The 25,207-nt window shown below is 43.4% G+C and overlaps 1 protein-coding gene across 1 annotated transcript in view; it reads right to left on the reverse strand.

Annotated features, from left to right (window-relative positions):
* Positions 1-25,207, reverse strand: part of LRATD2 (LRAT domain containing 2) — a 129,231-nt gene that overhangs the window by 78,269 nt on the left and 25,755 nt on the right. The gene's annotated exons all lie outside the window — the stretch shown is intronic.

Here is a 25,207-nt window from a genome sequence, read left to right on the forward strand (position 1 = left end):
TCTCAGTCCTCCTCTCTCTGCCCCTCCCCCACTCGTTCTCTCTCTCTCTCTCTCTCTCTCTTTCTCTCTCTGAAAAATAAATAAATAAAGACTTAAAAAAATAAGACACACTCCACCCTCGTCTGGAGGACATAATGATGGGTAATGAGACCATCCCCTCTCCACACAGTCATTCATACCCAAAGTTTGGAACCATCTTGGAACAGGATCCTTCTACATCCTCCTACCAATCACTGTGTCTGGATAATTCTATTGCCTCAATAACCCTATAATCAATTCCCTCTTTTCCATCCCCATTATTGCACAGATATTCCAACCCGCTCCTAAGTGGTCCCTGCCTTTCATGTGACCCATTAATGTTCTTCCTTTTCCATGGCCCCCAGCTGCACTTTCTCAGATGTAAATCTGCTTCTGTTACCCCTCTGTTGACACGCCCTCCCTGACTCCCTGAGTCACTAGATAATAGCGGTAATTCTTAAAAGCAACTGCTTACTAACACCAGGTATTGTTTTAAAGGGCCTTGCGTACTTGAACTCATTAACTCACAGCAAGCAGACAAGGTCCTTGTCCCCATTTGTGCTGGTTGCCTGTCAGCTGCCAGCTCCATTCCTGCCCTCTGCTGTTCTCCTTTACACCGCGTGGGAGCCTGCACACTACAGTTCCCAGGCCCCCTGGTCAGCTGCCTCCTGGTTGGGCTTTGCCAGTGGGAGGCACTGGGAGAGACTGGACCGCTGGAGGAAGGGAGAAGTTTGCCTCTGTCTTGTTTTGCTTGCTCCCTGCTGCCGCGGGTGTCCCCCCCCCCACCAAGTGGTAGTGGTGTTAGTGGGGGTGCCGCTTCTGGTCCTCACAGCTGCGGGGACTGCCTGAGAGCAGTGGCAGCGACCATGCCTCTAGCGGATGAATAGCACGCGCAGGCTGCGCTCCCGCCAAGTCTGGTAAGCAAGCGCCTACTCCCCTCTTGGTCGTTTTCTTCTCCCCTTTATTCTTCGATCTCTTCCCAAGGCTTATAACTAATCACCTGCATTGAAGCCTTCTCTGCTGGAAATATCTGCAGTGCATTCTATTTTCTTGACTGCATCCTGATGGCTACACCACTTAATGTATGAGAAACTGAGGCACAGAGAGGTTAAGTAACTTGTCTCAAGTTCAACAGCCAGGGAGTACAGCAGAGCATGGATAAAGCAGGGGAAAACAACAACAACAACAGATACTAAATTAAGTCGAAGTTCTTTAAATATGTCATTCAAAGCCCTTCAAAACGGTTTTCCTGATATCTCACAGTCCAGTTGGGGAGTGACACCCGGTAGGGGATTGTATTTTGTTCTTGCTTTTGCTGCTGAATAAATGAACAGACGAATGGCAAATGCACCATACTTGTGCAAAAACCCCAGCAGGATGGGTAACTGTAGCAGATGTTTGATGGATGAGTAGGAAACACGTAATAAACAAATGAATAAACTCCAAGCATAGAACAAATTGACCCAAGAAGCAATTCCCTACCTCTGTTCCTTCCAGCCTCAGTATCAGAGCCTGCTGTATTTGAGACAGTGAATATGCACATTCCTTATATGGAGTCAGTGTACGATAAATACACATTTGTTAAATGGATGGACGAATCAATCAAGCAAAAATGTGATCAATCAAGCCGTGGCTCAATGATGTTTGAAATTCTAGTTTATCAAAATATGAAATTTTCCAGGAGAATGGCACGCACACACACAAAAAAAGCATTACGTTTTCCTAAAAACAAAAACCTTGCACACAGCAGCCCACAAATAATTAGATGTTAATGTTTCTAACTTGACAGGAAAAAAAAAAAGCCACAGTTAATCTCAAGGGACATCCTGTATGAACAAGGAAAAAACAAAACAAAACAAAACAAAACAATGAGTCATGGATTCTAACCTCCTATTTATAACCTGGATCCACAAATGATCTGTTGCTAAAGGAGAAGAAAGCCATTAATCTCCCAACTCTGGGAGCAATTTTATATTTCGAATAAAAACAAAATAAACAGCATTAAGGAGGAAAATAAATCAGATATGCAGTAATTAGTTTGAAAGAGCCGGATTTTCCTGCCTAACACTCTCTTTGGAACTTAAGCCTCATCCATCAAAGCGAAAGTGTATCCGATGACACGGAGATTTTCCATTCTCTTTTCAGACAGAATTAGTCAGTTGATCTGAATAGTGAATTGACAGGAGCCAGAAGAGAGGGCAGGAGTGATGGGGCTTTAGCAGAGGTGGGACCTGAGGCTTAATAACGTTTGGTGAAGCCCTGACTTTGCACTTTTAACCTCCTAGCCTCTTTACTCATTAAGTTGTTAGTTTTCTATCCGTGCAGTCTTAAAAGACTAAGGATTTTTAAAAATAGAATCTAAAAGGGACCTTATTCATTTTCTAACCCAGTGTCCTTAGTTTACAGATTGAGAAAGCTGGGCCCAGCGATAGTAACTGACTTGCTTAAGTCTGCACAACACAATGAGCTTCAACTCCAGAACCCACATCCTCCCAGCACTTTCTCACAAAATTCCATAAAGACAAAAGCCCCAGCGATCATAAAGGGGTTCCTTACTTCAGGCGAGATCTTTGATTTTTTGCACCACTTTCTGGGCGGGATTCCCCCTTTATGCCTACATTATGGACAAGGTCTACTTCCTTTCCAGGCTCCACTTTCTGTATGCTCCCTCAGCCATTTTTCTTCCCAATCAAAACCCTTTCTCCAGATTCCTCTATGACTCATTAGTACCTTCTTCTGAATTCTAATTATTATATCCTCTCTCCCTACTATTTTCAAATGTCCTGCTGGAAGAGGTTTTTTTTTTTTTTTTTTCAGCAGCAGTTTGGTAACTAATTTATTTGAAGCACAAGCATAATAAGTCTCTCCAGATATATTTACAAATCCTTGTGTCGGATTTTTTAAAACTCTTGTGAATAGAGCTCTGTGTATAACATGTCCTTTTCATCTTCCGCAATCCCAGCTATTCGGTTTGGGCCTATATGTGCAAAGATTAATGATCATACCAGTGGAGAGAGCAAGGAGATGTAGAAAGATTAAGGATCTCATCAAAGCATTGGTCAATACTACTACTAATAATAATACTGGATAATATTAGCTATATACAAGGTCTAAAAATGATATTCATTATCAGAATAATTCAAAATTTGCCAAAAGTTAAATGCCCATCAACTTTTGGTTCACCGATATAACAAAAAGCTATTTAGCCATTGAAAATGATTTAGGGAAGGACATGCATTAACATAGAACAATGTTCAAGGGGCGTGGTTAACATAGGGAATGTGAAGATTTATCAAACGACACTTATTATATGGTCCTATTTTTTTTTTATATGGTCCTATTTTTTACCAAAAACAAATAAACAGATTTTTATGAAAAAAGTATGTAATGATATTTTCAACTTTTCTATTGCATTTCATAGCCATACATAGATTCCATTTGTTATTTTTTTATGTTTATTTATTTTTGAGAGAGAGAGAGGGAGCCCAAGGATGAGCAGGGGAGGGACAGAGAGAGAGACGGAGACACAGAATCCAAAGGAGGCTCCAGGCTCTGAGCTGTCAGCACAGAGCCCAACGTAGGGCTTGAACTCACAAGCTGTGAGATCGTGACCTGTCCGAAGTTGGACGCTTAACCAACTGAGCCACCCAGGTGCCCCTTGTTATTTTTAAATATAAAGTAAAACTACCCAAGCCGTTGCCCTGCACACCTCGAAAAACAAGGAAGAAATTACTCCTGAGTGTTCTCAGGGAATATGTAAATATTGGGGAGAAGAAGGATCCTTGGTGATTGGTCCCATCCTTCCCACTACCGTGCTTTATTTTATATATTGGTTTTGTTTGTTTTTATGTATGACGTTCTCTTTGAACGAAAGCTCCCAAGGGCAGATATGTAGATGTATTTTGCTCAGTTTCCTTTAATAATGATCAGAGTAAGTACTTACATTTGGGTATCTTCTTGGTGTGGACAAAAGTAGGAACATAAACAGGTACTGAAAGGGTCCGATGTATCAGGTGTTGTCCTAGAGCTTTTTATGGATGCTGTCCTATTTGTCATCACAGCTCTGAGAAGCAGGTGTGATTTCGTCTAATTTGAAAACACAGGAGGGGCGCCTGGGTGGCGCAGTCGGTTAAGCGTCCGACTTCAGCCAGGTCACCATCTCGCGATCCGTGAGTTCGAGCCCTGCGTCGGGCTCTGGGCTGACGGCTCAGAGCCTGGAGCATGTTTCCGATTCTTCCGATTCTGTGTCTCCCTCTCTCTCTGCCCCTCCCCCGTTCATACTCTGTCTTTCTCTGTCCCAAAAAATAAATAAACGTTGAAAAAAAATATTTAAAAAAAAAAGAAAACACAGGAGTAGAAGCTTAGAAAGAAGTAGTGACCTATTCATGTTCTCTCAGGCAGACGATGGTGAGACTGAGAAAGGAACTCAGAGCCGGGAGAAACAAGTCCTATCTTCCGGCCAACTCATAGCCACGTGGTCTACCAGTGCACTTGGCATTAAGGGTTGAATCGTATCCCTGGCTCAAATGCACGCGTTGAAATCCTAACCTCTCAGTACCTCAGAATATAACTTGATTTGGAGACCGGGTGTTTACAGAGGCAACCAAGATAAAGCAAGGTCATTCTGGTGGGCTCTAATCAAATATGACTGTCGTGCTTCTTCTAAGAAGGGGAAAGTTGGACACAGACATGTACAGACGGAAGACGATGTGACCAGGTGAAGATACTGGGGGAATGCCATTGAACATGAAGACAACCAAGCCAAGGGGAGAGGCCTGGAACAGAGCCCTCCCTCAGAGCCCTCAGAAAGAACCAGCCGTCCCAACCAACACCTTAATTTGGGACTTCCAGCCTCCAGGAGATGAGACAAGAAATTTTCTGTTGGTTAAGCCATCCAGGCTGTGATACTTGGTTACAGTAGCCCTAGCAAACGAATACAGCTGGCCGCCTGGTGAACATAAGAAATGTCAATTGTGATGTGGGAAGGGGTACCCCTAAGAACACAGGGAAGTTTGAGGCCACTATATGGCTTTGAGGAAGGGAATAGGGAAGAGGGGGCAATGCCCAGGAGGAAAGACGTCCCACAAAGCCCTGCTGCCTTCCTGCCCCTGGGGCCTTTGCCCGCCCTACTACTAGGAATAAATCTACAAGGTAAATTATTCACAATTGTGTGTATTAGCACCCAAAGTGCATTATTTAATTTTTTTTTTTTTGCAGCAGATGTACCTTTTTAATTTGGTTTTATTTTAGGCTAAAATTGCAATATTAAATTTTAAAATCCAAACACTAGCATGACTTTGCATTCCCTGAACATCCACTGCCTCCTTCTTCCAGCAGACGCAGAATAGCAATAGGGCAGAGCTGGAAAGAAGACCAGGCTTTGGCTGCTGGTCCTGTCCCTGCACCAGAGTGGTTGTGTGACCTTGAATACGTGGCTTCACTCTTCTGAGGCTTGGTGATCTCTGCTGTCAATGGTAGAGACGACCCCGGTGTTCCCAAGATTCCTCCTGCTGAGAGTATCAGCAGGTCTGAGTATCTATAGAGACCAGGGGGAGCCAGGTTGAGATCAGCTATGGCTGGCAGTGCAGGAAGTGAGTCTTAATCTGTCCCTTTGCCATTGCCAGAGAAGGGCAGGCAGCCACGGAAGGTGAGCATCTCCAAGTGTTGATAGGTGTATGTACCCTAAGGAGGGTCTTTATAGATCTTCAAGGACCCAAACAAAAGTTCATAGTGCCTGTTCCTTATTCTCGTTAGTAAATGATAAAATACAAAAGTTACACGTATGCTGAAAATAAAAGATTTTCTGGGGGCGCCTGGGTGGCTCAGTTGGTTAAGCAACCAACTTCGGCTCAGGTCATGATCTCACAGTTCGTGGGTTCGAGCCCCGCGTTGGGTCCTGTGCTGACAGCTCAGAGCCTGGAGCCTGCTTCAGATTCTGTGTCTCCCTCTCTCTCTGCCCCTCCCCTGCTTGAGCTCTGTCTCTCTGTCTCTCTCTGAAAAATAAACAAACAACAAAAACAAAAGACAAACAAACAAAAAAAGATTTTCTGGGCTCCTGGGTGGCTCAGTCAGTTGAACAGCTGAATACAGCTCAAGTCATGATCTCGCAGTTCATCAGTTCGAGCCCCACATCAGGCTCGCTGCTGTCATTTGGGAGCCTGCTTCAGACCCTCTGTCTGCCTCGCTCTCTGTCCCTCCCCCGCTTGCATTCTCTCCCTCAGAAGTAAATAAGCCATTAAAAAAAATAAAAGATTTTCTGACTGCAAATCTTGGATTATTTGTTCAAGCTTCTATGATTATGGAGGGGTGTGTGTGTGTTTGTGTGTGTGTGTGTGTGTGCACATGCACGCACCTACATCACACAGGAGGTGCCTCAGCCTCAGTTTCCCTGGTCTCTCAAGCAGGTTCTCAGTCTTTCTGGGGGTGGTCATTAAGCTTTGAAAAGCAGGTGCTTCAGTAATCCTTCCTATTCTCTCCAGGCTGCCTTTTAATTTCTACTATTGTGGAGAGTATGATTTGGTGACACTTTACTTAGTACTCGGAGCTTCTCTACAGCCCCACGGGTTGGGAGTCTCTGTGCTATGACTGATATCCTCGCTCTAGAGAAATTTTGTGCCAGAACTTGGAATGAAATTGGATAGAGAAATTGGTCTCTCCTGGCCCCCTTCCTGATCGGCCCCATCAGTCAAATGCAGCAGACTGCAACAATACTAGAAGTTTTTCACTGAAGAGTCAGGTAATGCCAGAAAATTATTGTGACATAGTAAGAGCAGATAATGACTTTCCAGCTAACTTAGAAGTTTCCTAGAAAACGCTTCTATGCTTACGTCTTAGACAGCAGGGATACTCTGCCATATGGTGTAACCGAATCGAGGGACTGACATCCTTTGCCATATTCTGTTGGTTAGAAGCTAGTCACAGGTCCTGTCCACACTGCAGAGGAGGGGATTATACAAGGGATACCTCACTGGGAGTTACTTTAGGGTGTTTCTATGATGCTTGTAATAATTTTGAACCCCTTCCCGGCCTTGTTCTTCTGCTTCCTCCCACCAGAGCACAGTAGCAAAAGTGGATGACCAACCTGGAAGAAACTAACAGAATCAAGAGCACTGCCTGGCTTTTCTTTCCTTACTTCAGTAAATATTTCATAGAACATCACTGAGCCCGGAATTTCCTAGGTAAAGTGAGCAACTAAATGAACAATAAAAATGGTTATCACATGCATCTACTACTCACTGTGTTCCATGAGCTGTATACTAAATATTTCAGTTATTTTGTTAAATACAGTAAGTTTTCATTATTAATCCCATTGTGTCGACCTGAAGGTAAGGATTCAGAACTTGAACAAGATCTGTCGGACCCAAGCACAATATAATAATAAACCAAAAAAATTTATGGAATGCTTAATAGGTTTCAGGCAGCATTCTGTGGATTCCATACATAACAATGAACTCATTTGATTTTCATAGCATTCCTAGGACGTAGGTACCACTATTAACCCCATTTTATCTATGAAGAAACCGATGATCAGAGAAAGTAGTTAACTTGCTTTAGATCATGCAGCTGGCCGGTGGCAGAACTGAAATTAACCAGAAAGTATGGTCCCAGAAGTTATGTTTTTAATCTCTGTGCTATCCTTGCTGCCACAGCCTTGAAGGAGAAAGAGTGGGTCATAGTATATCTACCCTCCCAAGGGTTAGCAAAATAGATAACTCATAGTAGAAGAAGAATGAAAAAAATGAGTAACATAAAATAAAATATTCTTCATCAAGAATTATCTTTCATTTTAGAAGCAACATACTTCATTTGGATTCTCTGGTCAAAAATAGACTTAAAGCCTTCTGAAATATTTTTATGAGAGCAATATTTTAGACCTTGAGTCCAAACAGAGAAGTACAATGGCCAGAATTCTCAGCTATGAGTTCAAACACTGAGCTAAACTGACTGAATATTTGATGATATTAAGTAATTATTGTTATATTCGTTTCCTACGGCCCTATAACAAATTACTACAAATTTAGGGGTTTTCACACCACACAAAGTTATTATCTTATAGTTCTGGGATCTGAAATGGGTCTCACTGAGTTAATAAAAGGTATCCACATGATTTCATTCTTTCTAGAGGCTTTGAGGGAAAAACTGTTTCCTTACCTTTTCCAACTTCTATAGGTCACCCCCATTCCTTGGCCCCCTTCCTCTACCTTCAAGGCTAGCAGTACCAAACTATGTCCTTTTGGGGGTGGCCTGGGTGGCTCAGTCAGTTAAGTGTCCAACTTTGACTCAGGTCATGATCTCATAGTTTGTGAGTTCAAGCCCCGCATCAGGTTCTGTGCTGACAGCTCAGAGCCTGGAGCCTGCATCAGATTCTGTGTCTCCCTCTCTCTCTGTCCCTCCCCTGCTCATGCTCTGTCTCTCAAAAATAAATAAACATTAAAAAATAAAAAAAAAACAACAACTATGTTCTTCCTCTGCTGCCATCTCTAGGGTTCTCCCTCCCTGCTTTCCTCTTCCCTTTAAGGACTCTTACGATTTCCTTGGGCCCACCTGGATAATCCAGGATAATCTCCCTATTTTAAGGTCAGCCAATTAGCAATCGTAAACCCATATGTAACCTTAATTCTCCTCTGCCATATAACTTATTCACAGGTTCAGGGATCAGGACATGAACATCTCTGGGGAGTTACTATTCAGTCTGCTACGACTATTGGTTTTCTTTGGTTTTGTGTTTTTCAGGGCCAAGTGATAATTGTACTGTAGTTATGAATATTTTTTTAAGTTTATGTATTTATTTTGAGAGAGAGAGAGTGCAAGTGTGAACAGGGGAGGGGCAGAGAGAGAGAAAAACAGGGAGAATCCCAAGCAGGCTCTGCACTGTCAGCATAGAGCTCCATGCAGGGCTCAAACCCACGAACCGTGAGATTGTGACCTGATCCGAAATCAAGAGTCGGATGCTTAACCAACTGAGCCACCCAGGTGCCCCATGGTTATTACTACTTTTTAATCTTTATCTTTCAAGGGCACATGTTGCATAACTTACAGATGAAAGGATAGGATGCTTGACATCTCCTTCAAAGTAATAACGGGGAAAAGAAGATGGGGACGGGGGTCAAATTGGCCATGAGCTGAGCCCCGTAGATGCTGTGTGTTTGGTATGGGGTGGTCACTGTGCAATTCTGCCTACACTCGAATACATTTAAAATTTCGTGTAAGATAAAGATAATGACTTCAAATAGAGACCCAGGGACCAAGAGACAATAGCATAAACTAAGCAATTCTGTGTGCCAGGCAGTATGCTAAATGCCTCATCTGACTCTCACAACAGCCCTATGAGGAAAACATTCACAGTCCCACTTACACATAAGAACCCGCTGCTCTGCTAGGGTTAGGTTTCACCCAATATGCCAAGAACCAGGTTCTGAATCCAGGTTAGCCTCTGTTTCAAAGCTCATGTGCTGAATCACTATTTTAAGTTAAATCTCAAATCGAGGTTAAGTGGCTATTTAAAGCACTGGTAGGGTGCCAATATTTTAAGAGATGTGATGGTTGGTCTCAAGGAGATGAAGCGTTAGAAAACACTTGTTGAATCAAAATTCTGATCCTGGCTCAACCACCTACAAATGATGAGAGGCAAAATATCTCAATTCTCTAGACCTCAGGCCTACACGATGAGATCACAGAATCCATTTTGCACATTGTAGAGGAGAGTAGGGAAGATCAGATTTAAGTAAAACCATTATCATCAGTAAAGGGTTGTATAAGTAAAAAGGACAAAATGCAGCAACGGTGATGATATTGTGGTTGAAGATAAAAAGGCTCACAACCCACACACAAAGAAGAGTTTTAAGGTACTGTGTCACGTTCTCCCATGCCACATGGTTTTTTCTTCATGGAAGCTCCTCAGCAAATTCACACAGAGTGAGGCCGACCCTAAGAACACCCAAGACAGTGACATTTCAGAGTGACTGTGGAAAAGCTCGGTCATTGCACTGATATCTCTCCCACCTCAGGGACTGTGCTTAGCACACAGGGGCAGCCATGTATGGGGAACAGGGATTATTCTCGATGTGGTGACTGGGGAATCATGACATGGTATATTAATAAGGAGACAAGAACAGATGGTGTCAAATGCACATTAACCTTCACTGTGATGTCCTTCAGGATCCGGTCCCAGCTGGGATCTCCAGGTTTATCATCCAAACCCAAGTCATCTATACCTTTCATTCTGGCCTGATGTAAAATGAAGTTTCTGGGGAAGTCATGCCATCTCACTGCCGTCTTGTTTATAATTCTCATGTGAGCTCGCCCTTCCTTCACCCTTTGCTTGGTTCTTACTCATTCTTTAAGATTCAAGTCAGGTCCTTCCTTAGGAAGACTTGCCTGACTTAGGTCCACTTTGTTTTTGTGTTTGTTTTGTGTTGCTTTTAAAAAAATTTTTTTTGAGAGAGAGAGAGAGAGGGGGAAAGATGCAAGCAGGGGAGGGGCAGAGAGAGGGGGACACGGAGGTTACAAAGAGGGCTCTGTGTGGACAGCAGAAAGCCCGATGTGGGGCTTCAGTTCACAAACCATGAGATCATGATCTGGGTCAAAGGCAGACACCCAACCGACTGAGTCATCTAGGCACCCCAGGTCCACTTTGAATTAGTTATCCCTGCTTTGACTTCCATAAGGCTCTCTGACTTCCAAACTATATTGTATTATCCATTTTAGAACACTGAAGGCAGCTGTTGACTTTCCTTGCTCTATCTCATTTCTAGAGAATGGGAGAGAACACAGTGTATTGTGATTATATGTTGAATGTAAGATAGTATATCACCAAAAATAAATATTATTGAATGTACTCTTCCTTTGTAATTGAAGGCTTCTTTGCTGAGCACTGCACGGATTGTGAGGGTGCCAGCCTGGAAACAGCTGCCTGAGATCTACATAATCAAGAAAAGAGAGACTTGGAGAAGAACAAATATTGTTAAAATGTCCATACTACCCAAAGCAATCGATAGACTTAATTCAATCTCTGTCAAAATACCAACAGCATTTTTCACAGAACTAGAATAAACAATCCTAAAATAATTGTACAGAACCATGAAAGACTTCATATAGCCAAAGCAATCTTGAAAAATAAAAACAAGGGGCGCCTGGGTGGCGCAGTCGGTTAAGCGTCCGACTTCAGCCAGGTCACGATCTCGCGGTCCGTGAGTTCGAGCCCCGCGTCGGGCTCTGGGCTGATGGCTCAGAGCCTGGAGCCTGTTTCCGATTCTGTGTCTCCCTCTCTCTGTGGCCCTCCCCCGTTCATGCTCTGTCTCTCTCTGTCCCAAAAATAAAAATTAAAAAAAAAAAATTAAAAAAAAAAAAAGAAAAATAAAAACAAAACTGGAGGTTTTCAAGATACATTACAGAGTTCAAGTTATATTACCATGTGGTAGCTTTTAAAACAGTGTGGTGCTGGCATAAAAATGGACACATAGATATGTAGAATAGAATAGGAGACTCATAAATAAGCCACAGTTATATGGTCAGTTAACTTTGACAAAGGAGGAATGAATATACAATGGGAAAAATACAGTCTATTCAACAAATAGTGTTGGAAAAACTGAACGGCCACATGCAACAGAATGAAACTGGACCACTTTTTTTCACCATACACAAAAATAAACTCAAAATAGATTAAAGCCCTAAATGTGAGACCTGAAACCATAAAAATTCTTGGAAAGAGTGCAGGCAGTAATCTCTCTGACATCAACTGTAGCAACATTTTTCTAGATAGGTCTCCTGAATCAATAGAAATAAAAGCAAAAATAAACCTTTGGGACTATATCAAAATGAAAAGTTTCTGTGCAGTGAAGGAACCAATCAACAAAACTAAAAGGTAACCTATTGAGTGGGAGAAGATATTTGCAAATGATATATCTGATAAAGGGTTAGTATCCAAAATATATAAAGAGCAGATACAATGCAATACCTAAAAAACAAATAATACAATTAAAAAATAGGCAGAAGACATGAAGAGACATTCCTCCAAAGAAGACATCCAGATGGCCAACAGACACATGAAAAGATGTTCAACATCATCCTTCATCAGGGAAACACAAATCAAAACTACGGTGAGATGTTGCTTTACTCCTGTCAGAATGGCTACACACACACACACACACACACACACACACACACACCACATACACACACACACACACACACACACACACACACAAGAAACAACAGGTGTTGGTGAGGATGTGGAGAGAAAGGAACCCTCTTGCAGTATTAGTAGGAATGCAGATTGGTGCAGCCATTGTGGGAAATCGTATGGAGGTTTCTCAAAAAATTGAAAATAAAACTACTCTGATCAAAAAATATGAAAACACTAATTCAAAGGGATACATATACCCCTATGTTTATAGCAGCATTATTTACAATAGCCAGGCTATTCAAGTAGCTCAAGTGCCCATTGATAGATAAATGGATAAAGAAGATGTGGTGTGTATATATATACATATGTACATACTGGAGCATTATTCAGCCATAAAACAGAATGAAATATTGCCATTTGCAAGGACATGGACAGAGCTAGAGAAGACAATCCCAAGCAAAATAAGTCAGTCAGAGAAGGACAAATACCACATGATTTCACTCATATATGGAATTTAAGAAACAAAACAAACAAGCAAAGGAAAACAAAACAGAGAGAGACAAACGAAGAGACAGACTCTTAACTATAGAGAACAGATTGATGGTTGTCAGAGCGGAGGTGGGTGGGGGATGGGAAAATAGGGGATGGGGGTTAAAGAGTATACTTAACCATGAAGAAAAAAGTGAAATAAAATAAAACGATTTAAAAAAAGAAAGAAGGAGGTGGGTGAGAGGATGGGTTAAATAGGTGATGAGGATTAAGGAGTGCACTTGTGATGAGCACTGGGTGATGTATGGAAGTGTTGAATCCCTGTATTGCACACCTGAAACTAATATTACAATGTAGGTTAACTAAATGGAATTTAAATAAAACTTTAAAAAAAAGAAAAGAAGAAGAAGAGAAATGTTCTTCCAGCAGGTACCTAGAGGATCTGAGGCCATACGTGCACATCCACTGAACACATTTTTAAAATAATTTTAGAGAGAAAGAGAGCACACACGAGAAGGGGAGGAGGCAGAGAGAGAGAGAGAGAGAGAGAGAGAATGTTAAGCAGGTTCCACCCTCAGCACAAAGCCAGATGTGAGGCTCCATCCCATGACCCTGGGTTCATGACCTGAGCTAAAATCAAGAATCAGACACTCAACTGACTGAGCCGCTTAGGCACCCCCACTGAACACATTTTTATTGAACACCTACTCTGTGCCAGGCAGTAAAGATGAAAGAGAGAGCAAAAGTGCTCCCGGGTCTTGGGGAGGTTAGCTCATAAAGTGTCACTAAAGCAAAGCAATAGTGTTGTCCCTTCCATTTTTGTCCCCCCCCCCCACCTCCAAGAGATTGAATTTTGCCCTTTGTGGCTTTTTTTCCTGTGTAACAGCCCTTTTCATATTGCTGTAATATCCACTTCCTAATAAAATTGACCAATGGCAAAAAGAGAAAGAGAGTGACTTGGAAAAGCACAAGATCCGAAACAGTGGGAAAGGAGTCTTCTCGGGCTATTTAGACATAAAGTTTAATTTTCATTTACAAGAACTTTCTCACTCACATAAGCCCCCAAGAGATGATTGTGATGGCAAGGGGTAGAGGTGTAGACCAGAGTTAGAAGTAGTTCAGCCCCACATGTAGACAGGTTGCTGGAGGCTTCAACACCATCAACAGTCCCTGGATTTCAACACTGAGCCGGTAGTGCCGGGAAGAGAGAGTGGACCGTCCATGCGAGGTTTTTACGGGCCAGGTCATCAGGAAGCGGTGCTCCCCATTTTTACTCATATGTCAGTGGATCAACTCCGTCACATGGCTACACCTCACTGCAAAGGACCCTGGGAAATGTACTCTCACCATGCGTCCAAGCGCAAGAGAAAACCACCTTTGAGGAACACAGGGTAGTCTCTACTGCGAGGGCTGAGAGATGGAGAGGATCAAGAATGAGGAAGTGTTCTGGCAAGACAGAAGGCAGAGAAAGGGCAGATGCAGGCAACGAAGAAGGAAAAAGGAAAAAGAAAGGAGAGAAGAAGGAAACGGCAAAGGAGAACTAGAAGGAGATCGTGGTGAATTGTGTTATAGTTACAGTTACAGCCTCAACTCCACCGTCCCTTAAAAAAGAATCGTCAGTGTATGACACTGCTTAGTCATGATTGTGCCTGAGTGGATACATCTGGAAAGGGACGAGACCTGAAGAACGAGGACAAAGGTAACATGTGGGTTATAGCATGAATAATTACAGAGATTACATGCTTCTTCCAATGATGATTCCCTCTATCAAAGCATGACTGACACTCTTTTTGGGTAACTGCCTCCACAGCCAATTTCCAGACTTTCAAGAAAAGCAGAGCATTTTGTTTGTTTGTTTGTTTTAAGGAAAAGTCACTAAATGAACACTTTAGTCATGGCATAGCCAAGACGAAGACCCAGTCTACAAATCCTGTTGTCTCTCTACTCCACTAACGGAGCTAAATATGAGACAAGACATGAGCCTTGGACCATTTGGGTACTGAGAAAGCAGCCTCCATGATCTATACGAGGACTGTGCATTTGCTTTATCACTAAATCCACCTGATCCCTCGTCAGGTGGTGTCATTTCCTCCATTTACAGATGAGGAAGCTGCGATCACCAGGGCCACGTGACTGGTAACCGGCAGAGCTAGGAATAAAAATCCAGACTGCTAATTGTATCAACAGCAATAATAAAAGGTGATGTTTGGCTAGCACATCCTATACGCGAAGCGGAATTTTAAGAACTTTACCTGAGTTATTGAATTTTAATCTCAAGGCAAACATATGAGGGAGGTATTAAATACTATTCCCATTTTGCAGATGAAGAAGCTGGAGTAGCACAGACGAATCACGTATACAAGTTTCCTCAGCTGTTTTGCAATAGGGCTGGTACCTGCACCCAGGTGTTCTGACTGTGACTCTGCCAGACTAGCTTCCTACCGCCCCCATGACCAGCCCAAATCCATCTCTGCCAATGACACCCATTGCTTCCTGACAACACATCTACCATGTACAGACCCCTTTGAATATTTATCCAGTCAGAACCCCCAGAGGAGAGAATATATTTTGGAGCCTTATGTCTGAGAAGATTGCTTTATGGTCCCTTCCATCTGGATGATCAACCATCCCAGCTTGCCTGGAACTGTCCCAATTTCACTCTGAAAGTCTTACATGCCTGGAAACTCCTCCGTCATGGACAAACCAGGAATGTCAGTCACCCTACTTTCAACTCTGAAATCTGTGTATTTATAAACTTTACGCAAGACCCTCTGTCCTACCCCGAAAAGAAGAGGGTCAACTGGGCGCATGCTTAGAATCCTAACTCTTCTCTCAATTAGACCCAAGTCACCCACACTATTTTCTCTTTTTAACCCACCTCCTATAGCTGGTTAAGGAAAACATGTGAAAAGTGAGACACCATTGGAAGGAATGAGGAGCCATAATATTCTCAGTGGATCATGCAGTTTTATCATCTGCGAAGACTCTAATGGGGAGAACATTCTTCATTTTTAGTAAGCCATCCAAATGGTACATTTGAGATCAGGCACCATTAGAAATTAGCAAGTCTCTCTTTGGTCTGTGCTGTTTGCAAACCCGGAGAATTAATGAAGCCATGGACAGAAGCTGAGACATGGAGCGCTGGGGAAGGGGGGGTGCTGGCACAACTTCGATAGGGGCGGCACATGTTTCAACACCGTTTGGGGTCCAACCCTGGATTGGTGACTCAAACATGGCACAGAAGTGAGCGAGCTTTCGCGACATCCTAGTCTGCACTGCGAGCAACCATAGAAGAAAGGTTTGCCTGGGTGGAATGTGAGATGCGAGTCAAAATGAACCATTACCAATTCCCCCACGTTACTGCAATTTCATTTTAAAGTATCGTTTCTTTAGCTTGCCACCCTTAACAAAGGATGTCATCCTCTGTCTTGGTCTTTCCCGGGCTGCTATAACAACATACCACAGACTGTGTAGCTTAAACAACAAACACTGATTTCTTACAGGTCCAGAGGCTGTGAAGTCCAAGATCAAGGTGCCAGTGGATTCGGTTCTTGGTGAGAGCTCTCTTCCTAGCTTGCAGATGGCTGCCTTTTCTCTGTGTCCTCACATGCTGGAGGACGAGTGAGCTCTGGGTCTCTTCCTCTTTTTATCGGGACACTAATCTCATCACAGGGGCCTCATCCTCATGACCTTGTCTAAACCTAATTACCTCCCCAAGGCACTACCTCCAGATACCAGCACATTGAGGAATAAGTCTTCAACATATGGATCTGGGGGGGATACAACATTCAGTCTATAACACCTTGTGTCAGGAGCTCCCCCCACCTACAGGTCTGCCCCAGGCTCTACAATTGATCATGTGTTTAGTCAGGGGAAAATGAACACACACACACACACACACACACACACACACACACACAATTTTGTTTTAACAAACACTTAATTTTGGAATAACTTTAAATTCACAGAATAACTGTAAAGATAGTGCAAAGAGCACCTGTATGTCCTTCACCCAGCATCCGCTATCATTAACATCTTACATTATCATGGTAATATTTGTCAAAGCTAAGAAACCGACATGGGTACATTATTTTTAGTGAAACTCCAGACTTTATTTGGATTTCACCAATTTTTCCATTAATGTCTTTTTCTTTTTCTGTTCCAAGACTCAATCCGGGATTGAATTTAGCTGCCATGCCTCTTTAATCTCCACTGGTCTGTGACAGCATCTCAGCCTTTCCTTGTTTTTGATGACCTTGACCAGCTTTGAGGAATATGGATCAGATATTTTGTAGAATGTCCCTCAATTTGGGTTTAAGTGATGAAAAATGGTTTTTATTCTATGACATATCTGCCATGAGTTTGATTTTGCTTTGGCCAGATGACCTATAACATTAATAGGGCCCTGACTCATTTTGGGGAAGAAGCATCTCTTTTACATGCACAATTTCTGTAGCTAAGTATTATCCCTCTGTCCTCAGTCCCTCTGGCACTGAAAGATGTCTGACCCAGAGGAAAGAGCATAGGCATTAGGATCATAAAAACTTGGATTCAAATCTTGACTTCACATTTACTAACTTTGATCTTGGGCAAGTCGCTTAACTTCTGTGAGCCTCAGTTTAGCCTTTAAAAACAAAGGAGAAAGAGAGAGAATCGAATGCTGAGTTTCTGGTAGTGTTGCTTAAGATTAAACGAGCTACAATGTAGCATTTGCAATACTATGTAGTACATGTGGGTATTTAATTAACTTCTGTTATCTCCCCCTTAGATTTGTTCTTTTTAGTCAAAAGAGCCTGCCTCTAAGTATCATCTGTTGTCATTTGTTTCTTAATAAGAATATATGGAAAATGAGCTTGTCACAAGGAAAAAAATTCTAGCTTTAAATGGGGACAGATGACAACTAGACATTGGTGATCATTTTGCATTGTACACAAATATCAAATCATCGTGTCATACACCTGAAACTAATATAATGTTATATGTCGATTACACCTGAAAGAGAGAGAAAGGATGAAAGGAAGAAAGCAAGGAAGAAAGGAAGAAAGGAAAAGAAAGAAAGAAAGAAAGAAAGAAAGAAAGAAAGAAGAGAATAGAGAATAAAAAAGAGAAAAAAGAAAAAAGAAAAGAAAAGAAGGAAGGAGGAAAATGGAGACTGGGGTGACAATCCAGCTCACAATCCCCCTCGTAGTGCCATTATCTGTGTGATTAATTCCTTTCTTACAGTAATGGACCTGCCTTACTGGTCATAGAAGGGACATGTGATCCAAGTCACCTAATGGTAGGGCTCCCCTTCCCTGGCCATAGTGATTGGTCCAAGCTCAGCCAATCAGAGTTTTTCCCTGGAATTTTTTCCACTAGAGTTAAGAGAAAGTTCTCTTTCCTCTCTGTTCATGCAGTTAGCTGTAAGGATAAGCTGCTTGTAGCTTTGCTTACTGCCGTGTGGAGACAGCCAGCCTGACGGCAGGAAACCAGCATGCATGAAGAAGCTGAGCTGAGAGATGGAGAGAGCATTCAATGGAACTCTAGTACTTGGCTCCGGAGATTCCTGAGGACAGCCTATCTCTGGCCTTTCCATAGTTTGGTGACCTGATTAAATCAAAGATCCTTTTTTCTTAAGTTATTTTTGGATTGCGATTTTATAAAGTGCAAATTAAAAGCATCTGAATAGATTGCTTTTCTGAACTTCGCTGCCTATGCCACCTGTTCTAAGCACCTTGCCCTATAACCTGTTATCTTTCCTTTCCCCCTCCTGTGGACTGGTTGGTACCGAAGTGGCCTCCCTCTTTGGTCCTTTGCCCAACACTGGCTCTAACGTTAAAAGTCTAAATTACTCTGACACAGACCATCCACTAAAGGGACAAGAATCGAAATCTCTAGGAGCAAGTCTGTGAGAATGCACTGAAAAGAAATAAAACTACAGATAATGTCACCGAATTGTTCAGAACATAGACTCCAGAGTCCATCAGACCTTACTCCATACCCTGCCTCTGTCACTCACGAGTTGTATGACTTCAGGCAACCCACTTAACCTCTGAGCCTGTTTCGCTTCGTTAATAAAGGAGCACGAGGAGACCTTTTTATGCAGTTTTTGTGTGGGTTCAATAAGATAACACACATGTGATGCCAAGCTTAGTGCCTGCTACGTTGTTGATACTTAACTTTACAATACCAGTCATTGATAATGATAAAACTGTGTAAATCACCTGAATCCACCAATTCATCTCAGCCGCAGGAAAGGTAGAGTAGTTGAACTTTGTGTCTAGCTTGATGTGCTGTAGTATGAGACACACATGAAGCGCCACTCATGAAATATTCTTGCCAAAAACAAAAAAAAAATCTGAATCTGAATCAAATCAATCCTCAAGGGCTCATTTATAGGAAAGGGGCATGAGAAAGAATAACAAGTTACATAAAACTCTAAGGAAAGAAACACACATTCAGAATGTGGGACATCGTAAAAGACAGATAACTTGATTTCTTCAAGGAGTCAATGGCAGGAGGAAAAAAAAGAAAGACAAACATACAGACAGACAGAGACAGAGACTGAGAACAAACCATGATTATGCTGTTATCTCACCATGTTATACTCATTTGGGAGGTACTGGAAAGAGTGCTGATTTTATGAGGTGACCTGAGCACATATCCCTATCAGCTATAGTCATTACACAAATAAGCTTGTGTGATTCGTTGAGGGATGATAATCCAAGAGCTGAGGTGAGCTTCAAAAGAGACAATGTCTACGAACTAAGTCATGTATACATAACTTTGTTTACACTGTCTCACATAAATGCCTATACACTAAGTTCCTGCAATGCTTATCATTTCTCTCCGTTTGCTCATACTGTCCTCATGTGTTTCAAGCTTATCTGTAACCTGCCCCTCCACCCATTAATGCTGTCAACCAACTCTTACTGAATATCTGTGTGTGCTCGGGATGGCAGCAATTATAAACACAGTAAGAAAAAGTCCCTGCCCCGAGAGGATTTCCACTGCAGTCAAACTGTCACAGGTGCATCATGAAATAAAGGCAGAGGCAACCAAATGTGACATAGGGGTTGGGGTAGGCAGACACGGTTTCAAACCTCAGCTCCGCCATTACTGGCTGAGTGGGTCAGATCCACTCTCCACCCCAAATCCCCTTGCTCATGGCTCTGGGAGACCCACATATAGGGACAGCTTTAACAGGCACGGGTAGTGCCTGCTGGCTCCTTACTGGGTTTGACTTCCAGAGGAGCTTGGAGACAGAGAGTAGAGGCAGGCAGGCTGGCTTCCTTCCTGAGCCATGACTTAGGACCTGCTGGCTCCTACAACCTGAGCTCTCTGCTCCTCTCAAAGTGGCCCTCAAGACCGTTTTCTCCTTCCCTCCTCCTTTTCGTCCTGGGGGTAATAGCCCTGCTGCTAACTAGTCCCGAAAAACTGCACTATCCCCTGTGGCTTCCTAACGCTGCCCACATCTTTCTAAATGATTCTCTATTAAACTGTTTTCGAGCTGCTTCCTTTGTGTGAGCTGCTGGAACTTGGACTCGACCACAAGATGGACTTTGACTAGTCTACAAGGTGAACTCAAACTTCTGGAGACTTTGTTTGCTCATCTGTAAAATAGGATTAAGTGTAATCTCTTCTTCTTGGTCCTAGGCCACTTCGGTTAGGAGAAGGCTTTGGAGTACAGGGAAGACTGAGCAGGGAGAAGGACAGATCAGGGTTCAGATCTGATTTCTGCTCTCACAAGTTGAGTGACTACTGGCATTTGGCAACAAATTTCTTTGCAGTTCAGTTCCTTGTGGGTAAAAGGATAATAGCCAATGTTTACTAAGACGAAGTTTTGGCTGAAACCTCAAAGATGGGGACAAAGCTAAGTAGCCGTGTGTCCTCAAGACAGGACCTCGACCCCTCTCCACAAGAATGCCTGGTCTGCATCCAAATCAACATTCCCAATAGCTTGTTTATAGGAAGGCCAGAAGCTTCCTTAGATAAAAGGAATTCTTCCAAGGAGCCTAGTAGTATTGGGTATGGCATTGCTTCCATTCACCCACAACAAGATGAGGACATCTAGGATAATTGATCTTGGAGAGAGGATTCATTGGAAGAGGGCAGGCTGGATGCTTGCAGGATGTGGAGATGCAGGGACTGGTCCCAAGCTGTCCAGTCTTGGAGCATAGTTGAATTCTTGGGAGATCTTCAAATATGTTCTATTGGCATTGGTTGCTAAGAGACTGGTGCCTAGTGCTTGCCTGGAGAAGGCTGGGGCTGGGGCTTGTGAAAGCTGCTCACGATGGCAAAGCAGGTATGTAAGCATTTTACTAGGGCCAGGTGAATGCATTGGAAAGCAGCCAGCTTAACTTATCTGCTCAAATGGACTGGGGTACCACGAGGTACAGACACTGAGAGAAGTCACAAGAGGTTAGTAGAGTGCCTTGCCAAGTCAGGGTCTCTAATGAAAGCCACCATTTGGATCCTACTATTTGTAGGGCCTTCAACAGCTAAAAGGACACCAAGAACAGCATCCACCACGAGATCGCTCATCCTTCTCACTACTCTAACCTTGGAATATCCATCGGCAATTAGGCGAGTCAGGTAAGAGGTGGAGCAAAGATTGTTGAAGAACAGATCAAAGGCTCTATGTCTTTTCTGGTACCTGAGCATCTGGATACACCTGAGCCGGGCAGAAGGGAGAAGCTCTGAACTGGATATGAGATTCAATTTTGATTTCGATTGGACTGGACATTTTAATACTTACAAGTGACCAGGAAGCTATAGACTGTCCCCAATATGCCATCAGGGGAAGGAAGAGGCAAATGAGTGTGAAGGCCATAGGGAGAAAAAGAAAGCTATTTCCTGACACTATCAACCAGGTCCAACCTATTTCCAACAAACCTATTGTATTTACTGTGCAGAGTATTTGCCAAAAATAAGTGAAATGACATGAAGTCGTGCCTGGAACAGTGCATACTTGTGAAAAGCAACAGTATTAAGATTCCAGTGTATATGTTACAGTGCGCGTGAACAACACACGAAGTAATCACATCCCAACAGTTAATGTAGAAGACTGGCTGCCCACAGTGAGCTTTGCTCCAGGGATCTGTTTTTAGGGGATCCCAGTTTCCTCCTGGAAGCAGCCTGTCCTGCCTTTTGGACCTGGTTGCCCTTTCAGAACAATCAAATTCTTTCCATTAAGAATAGAATACCTAGGTGTCTATGTTCTTTTCGGCTTCTTTTTCACCTCCTTTTAGTAATTCACTAACTCTATCATTTAACTATTACATCCTTTAAAGGCGAGTTAGGTGAGCAGACTTGCCTGGATTGAACAGGTGATGGAACGCAGGCTGGGGCATTAAGAAATTCGTCAAAATTCACAGGTAGGACACAGACCTTGAGACTTTGAGAAGACTCACTCCGTGGTTTTGCACACTCAGCGAATGTCGAGTGGCTGTTCTTGTAAGAGCACATCTGTGGCAATACACAAAAGCCATCAAAGCTTCTGTGTAATCAACATATCCCTTCCTGGCTGTACCTGTGTGGCAGGCACGGAGGGTGAGTGCCCATCTTTAACCACTTCATGGCTAGTATTTTGGAGACCACACAGATTCAGAAAGCCAGCTGGTATCCGAGTGGGGGCTACAACTGAGCTTCAACTCCCACTACTCCTTCGCCACTCCCACCACCGTCCCTGTGCGTGGGTCTTGTGACGAGAGTAAGACTGCTGTAAGCCAAGGAAAAAGGGAGTTTCTTCCCCTCTCTTTTTTGCCTAAAATATACTTTGTACAGTTTACAGAATGTTTCAACTAACCCTCCACGTTAGTGGTTCTTAATGTTTTGGAGGATGTGCACAACCATGGGATTCTCCTGAAAGACTTGGAAATTTTTCTCAGAAAGAGAAGCCCATGGAAGACAGAGATACAAAACTGGTCTAAGTATCAGAAGGTTCATGAACACTATGTATAGATCTTTGCACATCAGTGAACTCCAGGCTGAGATTCCTGCACTCATTCAAGTGGGAGAGAACCAGAGGATCGATGAATCCAACATGGTTCCCCTTCCAAGTAGTGCAGGAGAAGAGAGGACAAGGTCACTTGGATCAATGCTACTGAAATGTGCCCTACGGGAAGTCCTCGGCTGAGCCTTCCCCAGGCACTTTCATGCAGCAAACAGCAATGTTCACCGGTGCTACACATTTCAGGGAAGTTTGCTTCAAGTCCAGCTTGCATTCCTGACTGTGATTCATGTTATATGGATCGCCATAATGCACAGGAACCAAGTACCATCCTCAGCTGCTGAATTTAATGAGAACATTTTGCTTTAATGTCTAGCTAATAACACCTTGAAAGAAAGCTGCCAAATGCCTCGTATTTTGTGGCCCCTCATTCCTGCCTCCTCTCTCCTCCTCCAGCACCCAAGTTGCAGAGGAGACTGATGAGCTCATGTTAGAAACACAGTGAACACAGAGTAGGGACAGTCCCTGTAGAGAGAGTCCCTCCTTGTCAGACCACAGGTGGGTGTCAGCAAGGGAGCTGATACAGAGAGCCAGGGGGAGTCGGTCCGCCATTTTGTCTGTTAAATGCTGTCTTCACCGATATTACCACTAAACACACTGCTTTTGGTGGAATGAGGGGTGGGAAGCATGGGAACGAGAGCAAGGTATGAGACTCTCGTGGTGAGAATGATGAAGGCAAAAAGACTCGAACTTTTACAGGCTGAGAAAGCTGACTGGAAAAACAAAACAAAAAAAAAAGATAAAAAAAAATCACAACTAACCCAGAGATGAACTACTTAAGCACCATGTCGTGACCTGGTGTCATCCCGGGCTTAGGAAGGCTCAGCAAACCCCTGCAGCAAGAGCTTTTACCTCAGAGAGGACGAGGAGGGGTGGCTTTTAAACCTTCCTTCGTAACCCTTACACGTGGGGTGAGAAGCCTGCTCCGTTGTGTTGATTTTTTTTTTTAATATTTTTTTTCAACGTTTTTATTTATTTTTGGGACAGAGAGAGACAGAGCATGAACGGGGGAGGGGCAGAGAGAGAGGGAGACACAGAATTGGAAACAGGCTCCAGGCTCTGAGCCATCAGCCCAGAGCCTGACGCGGGGCTCGAACTCACGGGCCGCGAGATGGTGACCTGGCTGAAGTCGGACGCTTAACCGACTGCGCCACCCAGGCGCCCCCCGTTGTGTTGATTTAATAACAGAGGTCACCTTGCTACCTGCACAGCTTTCTTCGTCGGCTTTTTTCTCAAGTGGGAAGCTTAAGACCTGTTTGTTGTTTAGACGGGACTGTCTGGAAGCAAATTCGTTCAAATAATGGAGGTAGCGAAACGTTTCCCCAAGGGAGGTTGCGTCCTCGTTATCACAGTCACTGTCATCATATCATCATGGTTACCTTGCCAGATGCAAAAACAGTATTGAGTGTGCACGTGTGCGTGTGTGTGTGTACAACTTCCCAGAAATCCTGCAAATGTAGGGACGTTTAGTTGTCCTTTCATGTGTGAGCACACTCAGGCTCCCAAAGACTCGATGGCCTCCCCAGGGACTCTCACTTCACTCAAAGATCAATAGCACCAGAATGATGTTCCTGATGTCATTGGCTACCAAAACCCTCAGGGTTCCATTATTTGCTCTGTTTCCAAAGACTGATTTAACAAATGGATTTGCGGATGGTAGCTACTAAGTGTCAGACGCCTTGCTGGGTTGTAGGGACACCAAAATGACAAGCCACCATCCTCAGGAAGCCCACAGTCTAGTAAAGGAAACTATCGGCTGCTGAAATATTTGGGAATCTGTCTTAACCACTAAAGCACTATACAAATCATGGCTGCCGTGGTTGCACTAAAGCAATGTGTCACTCTCCTCTTTCACCCATTTCTTGAGGAATGGTGCCAACCTCATGTATAACCTTTATGTTCCTTATCGCTTTTCCTCTGGGCCCAACCTCCAGGCTCCAGGTGAAAGTCTGCATCTGGTCTCTATGTTCCTTTCTGCTGGTTCCCTGGTCACTGTTCTGCGGCCCTGTCTGTCCACCATGAGCTGCTCAACCGCGGGCCTTCACCGGATCCGGTCTTGCCTGTTAGCGCCTGGACCCGATTTCTGAATCCTGTGACCAGTGATTCAGACAACTTTTGGAGAGGAGGGGAAGTCAAGGAACCAGGTCATAAAGGCCCCTTAGGGTGCTGAAGAAGCGTCTGGCTCTGAGGAAGTGCCCAAGGAGAGGGTAGAATAAGTTTGTAGAATGTAGTGGTTATAAGCAAGGACTGAACAGGGGCGTCTTACAAACTTTTTCTCAGAAGTCTTTCTAGCTATATTGGAGCAGTAATTAATCGCTGTCTGCCTTGGTTTCTGGGGAGTTAATAATAATAAATCCCTTACAGGGTGACTCAAAGTAGTGACTGAATTATCAGAGCAAAGTAATTATCGTTGTACGGTACTTTGCCATTTAATTGAAAAAGTCTTAGATTGCCGTATGAACACTCGATGACATGTGGTCCCCGTGGCCTTTGTGCTGGGCGTGTGCAAGTGACTGGCCCAGATCCACTCTCCATTCTTCTCTGTGCCCCAGGAGGCCGCCTGGAGGAACCCATCAATGGGTTCT

Source organism: Lynx rufus, unplaced genomic scaffold (genome assembly GCF_022079265.1).
Source record: "Lynx rufus isolate CCGP_SWC_20201006 ecotype Redwood Valley unplaced genomic scaffold, mLynRuf1.p SCAF_12, whole genome shotgun sequence".
NCBI classification, from domain to species: Eukaryota; Metazoa; Chordata; class Mammalia; order Carnivora; family Felidae; genus Lynx; species Lynx rufus.